This window comes from Melospiza melodia, chromosome 3, assembly GCF_035770615.1.
Source record: "Melospiza melodia melodia isolate bMelMel2 chromosome 3, bMelMel2.pri, whole genome shotgun sequence".
NCBI lineage: Eukaryota > Metazoa > Chordata > Aves > Passeriformes > Passerellidae > Melospiza > Melospiza melodia.
Window position 1 is genome coordinate 16,294,720 of NC_086196.1, and position 4,796 is coordinate 16,299,515.

The 4,796-nt window shown below is 34.4% G+C and overlaps 1 long non-coding RNA gene across 1 annotated transcript; it reads right to left on the minus strand.

Moving 5' to 3' along the window:
* Nucleotides 1-246: 246 nt before the first annotated feature.
* Nucleotides 247-4,348, minus strand: LOC134416671 (uncharacterized). The gene is made up of 4 exons (XR_010027324.1): nt 4,208-4,348; nt 3,002-3,050; nt 2,747-2,908; nt 247-361 (listed from the first exon to the last, which is right to left on the minus strand). It is a non-coding gene; the product is annotated as an uncharacterized LOC134416671 (long non-coding RNA).
* Nucleotides 4,349-4,796: the final 448 nt, after the last annotated feature.

Below are 4,796 nucleotides of genomic sequence, written 5' to 3' on the forward strand. Positions count from 1 at the left end.
ATTCTGCCTCTGAATTCTACATAAAACACTCTAAAACCCTCAATTTTAAAGTACTGTCTGTACATTCATCTGGAGTTATATGATAGCTATGATCCACCTAATTTCCAGTGCTCTTGTTCAAAGTGGAAAATATTGTTCACTTTTTAGCTATTGAAGAAATCTGATTTTTGGAGAAAATAATCTCTTAAACATCAGTTACAAATCACTATCTTATTAATTTATATGTCTGATTTTCATACCTGCTGTATTCACTATAGCAATGTGAAATGTCAGCATTGTGATATTCCTCCAGCAGTGGATATTGATGACTTCCTCTGTTGAAACACAACGTGTCTACCGGGCTCTGTTTAAGTCTTGATTACTGAAAAATAGAATGAAGAACAAATAGGCTGCTTCTCTCTGTGTCTCCTGTTTCTTTTAATATTTTGCTAGGAGGCAAACAAAACTGAGCCTTACTTATCCAGACCTCTGCCCTATTGTGTCTCTTTAAATTAGATTTGCTGCAATGCAGTATTTTGTTTACTCTCCTAGAAATGAAGGACAGCGTTAAGTTGCTACAGAAGCAGAGACTGCAGCAAACAGTCCAAACGTTTGTGATAGCTCCTGGGTTTTTTTAAGCTTCCCTGTACTTTGAAAAAAAAAAAGGTTTCGAAAGGTTTTGTGGAAAAATGGAATGGTTGGAAATGTAAAATAGAGTTTAAGCTCCACAAGGGAGAATAGAGAAATTAGTCATTCTAATTCCTTTGTAAAAGAAAGGGACTGTAAATGTAGGTGGCAATACCAAAGCTAATAATAAAGGCCTGGGGATTACATAAAGAATAAAAGCTACTTATCAGTTATTTAAGTTGCTACTTTTGGGATTTTAGACTAATAATAGCAGCTGAGAAGGTTTTTGTGGCATTTTTTCACTGCTCAAAATTACCTGATTCTTTAATTATTTAGTATATGGATGCTGTATAATAAAGAAATTTGTGCTTTAGTTAATGACTAGGCATACATTATCATGTCCACATGGTGTTTATAATGTACACATATGCAGAGGTGAATGTTAAAAAACAGAAGGTTTATATGTTATACCAGGTCCAACAAAGACACCCACATAGGAAGATGGTTGCTGATAATGTTTTGTTATTTGCAAGCTTTGCTATCTCCCAGCCATACACTGAAGATATGATCAGCTGATGGCCTGGAGTCTCAAGCAGATCTACTTTTCAGTGAAAAAGTCACCCATTTTATTTATAGAAGACAAATTATTCTGCTAAACATTAACGGGAAAACATGCAAACATATGTCTGAAAGAGTTAAATACAAAACCAGCCTATAGAAGATGGTCAGCAGCCAAACCCAGAGAAAAGGAGGAGGAAGATGACACAGGGAGGCCCAAAATGATGGGAAGCAGAGTATGTGCAAGCCCCAAAGGAGAGCAAGAACAGAAGCTCTTTGCTTCCCCCTGTAGGGGGAAAATCCACTCTGACCAGGTCTGATTTGCATATATTATTTATATTATTATTCATACATCAGTGCACTCCATGAGACTCTGTTCTCTGCTGTGCTCTGTTTCACAAATTAGGAGACACAATAAATGTAAACACATTTGCAAAAACAAAGGGTAAAGAAGCCGTGAGACATAACAGCTAAAGAAAAGAGGTCACCCTTAATTACAGTTGTCTCCATATGGGTAGGAATTTTATGGAGGCTTAGTGCCTATTTCTTTAATGTATTATACAGTTATCAGTTGGTACAGTTCTGCTTCTAGCTTTTAAAGGGATATTACAGATTCAGCAAAATTTTGAGTGAAATCTCTTCCTTGTTTCTTTTCTTTTTCTTCTTAACTCTCCTTTTGTTCCTGAAGTTAGACCCAGATTCGTTGTTTGCCCAGTGTAATTTGTAAGCTCTTACTCTCTTGGATTTTTTTTTTCTCCATCTTCCTCTTTCTTTGTTCATTTGTAATAGAGATAGTAATGAAGAGCAATGAGAATTTTTTTAGTAGTAGATTTATGTAAGAAAATCATTATCTATCCTGACTTACACAAAAAAGAAAAAAAAATTATGGACACTAGTTTAAGATAGCACCTCATCTCATTTATTCCCATCAACATGAAAGCACAGACAGGGAAAAGTAACTGAAATGAGGAATGGTTTCTTTCACAACTTCACATATTGCACTTAGATTGAAGTCTGAGGACAGTCACACACTCACAAGACCACTCCCTGATTCCTTTAGCCTGTCACCCCTTCACAAATCAAAGCAATCAGGATAAGGAAATTTTTCTAATCTGACCAAAAAGTCAGCAAGTGCCGCCAGTGAATGACTCAGAACACTGGAAGGTGCATGAATAATCTATGTATACATGATTATTGCTTGGAATGTAAAAAATTAATATTTTCATATGAATGTGCAAATTTATTTTGATGTTTTCAAAAAGTTAAGGACCACTCTCTGCTTTGGATGGGATAAATCTAATCAAAGAATTTTATACCTGAGCTAGTTGTCCTTAGTTCTCCTAAAGGGAGAGGAAACACTCTCCAAAAAATATTTCATCCTGTCTTGAAGATGTCTAAAATAGAGAATTACAGTGAAATATGCCATAAATAGGTGTACTTATTATTATTGACCATGAAGATAGCCTAGATACCACAAGAGGTATAAGCACGTAACATTACATGAGTCTAGACCAGACCAGTATAATATTTCATGCAATAAAAATCAGATCCTTAGAGACTGCTCATTTTTATAATCTCTTACTATTTAATCATCATTATTAGGCTCCAGGCACAGCTACAGGACTTCCCACATTTTTTATCTCCCTCCTCTTCCCACTTGTCTTCTGAGGAGCAGATGCCACACAGTACTCATGTTGTCTTACATGAGAATGACTGGCCAGCGTATGAAGCCATGGAATTATGTCTGGAACATAATGAAAAGGCAATAAAGCTTTATTAAAATAATACTTTATATTATACTCTGTGAAACACCTTAGTTTCAGTAAAAAATTCCTACCTGGTGCTGCTCTCTCATCCTGTTCACCTGATCATGTGACTGACCTACCCTAGGCAAGATGAGATGAAAATCCTCAGTGAAATTGTATTGCTTGTGGTTATAAAATCCCTTAATTCTGTGAGTTGGAGTAACTATTTATGGTGGGTTTCAACATAAGACTTTAGATTCCTTATTGTTACTCTCCGATAATCAGTAAATATGTTTCTTTGTGGTGTTACCTTTTATACCGTCTCATTTATTATTTTTAATTTACAGGAATCTATATTTAGCCATGAATAAGCTTCCAAGAGCTATTTGTACAATTAACAAACAAAAGGTTATTTTTTTTAAATGTCATTTGTTCTAATTTATTTTCACATTTTCTTTCCTCGTTACCATTTTTCATGAACAAAATTGCTTATTATGGCAAGGGATTTATTTACTTACCAGAGAGATTCTGAAACACAAAAAGTATTTTAAATTATTAAAGTATTTTAAAACAGAACAATAATTCAAATTTAGTATATTTTTATCAATAAAGTTTTCCCCTTTAAGGATTTTTTTCTCAATCAATATGTGGATCAAAGCATTTACAGAAAGATTGATGCAAATTCAAAAGTCAGAAAAAGTTAGAAAGTGAATTTAAGATGCATATACAAAAAAAAGAGACTTTATGTTAACATATAGCTTTTAAATATTAGAATTTTTTTCATGCAGAAAGAGGTACTCATCAAAACAAAACTGTTCATAAGAAAGTGCTATTTTCCATGAGCACAGAGAACAATATTCTAAAACATGCTGAACACCAAACATTTTAAAAGCTTTAAACTCTCCAAACACCCTGCATATACAAAATCTAAAAATCAAAATGAGCTTGTTCAAAACAATCAAAACAAAATGTTTTGACTGAGCAACACAAATTCTCTCATTTTTTCTCAGTTTTCTCTCATGAGCATTTTGGAGGATTTTATATTTTGTCTCATTTCAGCATAAAACACTTTCAATAACCTTAAAAATTCTAAGAGTTCTTATAAAAACCATGAGACAAAAAATTCAAAAAGAAAAAATAGTCAAAGAAATTGCCAGATATTAACAACAGTAAACTTATTTGAGAAAGTATCCTTGCATTTTCAGATAAATAAGGCTAATAGAAGTAAAATATATTTATGTGTATGTTACCACCAAGTCATTCTGTAGTTAAGAAAAAAGAAGGAAGAACTTGTATACCTCCATGAACTGCAACTTCTTCGGTTGCATTTAAAAAGTCTTCTCTTGCCTAGAAGTCAGGTTGCTGGTTTAAATTCTGGTTTTGAGGAGAGAGAGAATCTCCACAGAGCAAGGCCTATTCCAGCTTGCATTAGGCTGATTTGCCTTGTTAGGAAACATAACTCATTTTCTTTGGCTCATCAGAAAATCTTGACAATCAGTTTTGCATAGCAAGATATATGAAGAGGAAATTACATCACCTTCATCTAAGTGGGCCTTCAGCTGTCCTTGAGTTTAAATGTCTCTGGATTTTACTCTCCAGTGCTGGCTGCAGTACAGAACTACTGATGAACAGTATCCTGCCAATGGCTAATGGAATTATGTTTTCCAAGGTGGATATGATAGATTATTGCAGTTCTTCTATGCAAAATATATGCTTCAGTTTGGGATCAGGCAGGGTCAAGACTCATCTAGGCATGGCAGGGAAGCAGCCAGGCATCTGATACTCTAATGAAAGTAACTTCACAACAGACTGATAAATCCAGTTATCCTCAAAGGAGATTTAGGTTAATGGAGGTTACAGGAGTGGGTAGGCAGTTAAGCAAAACTT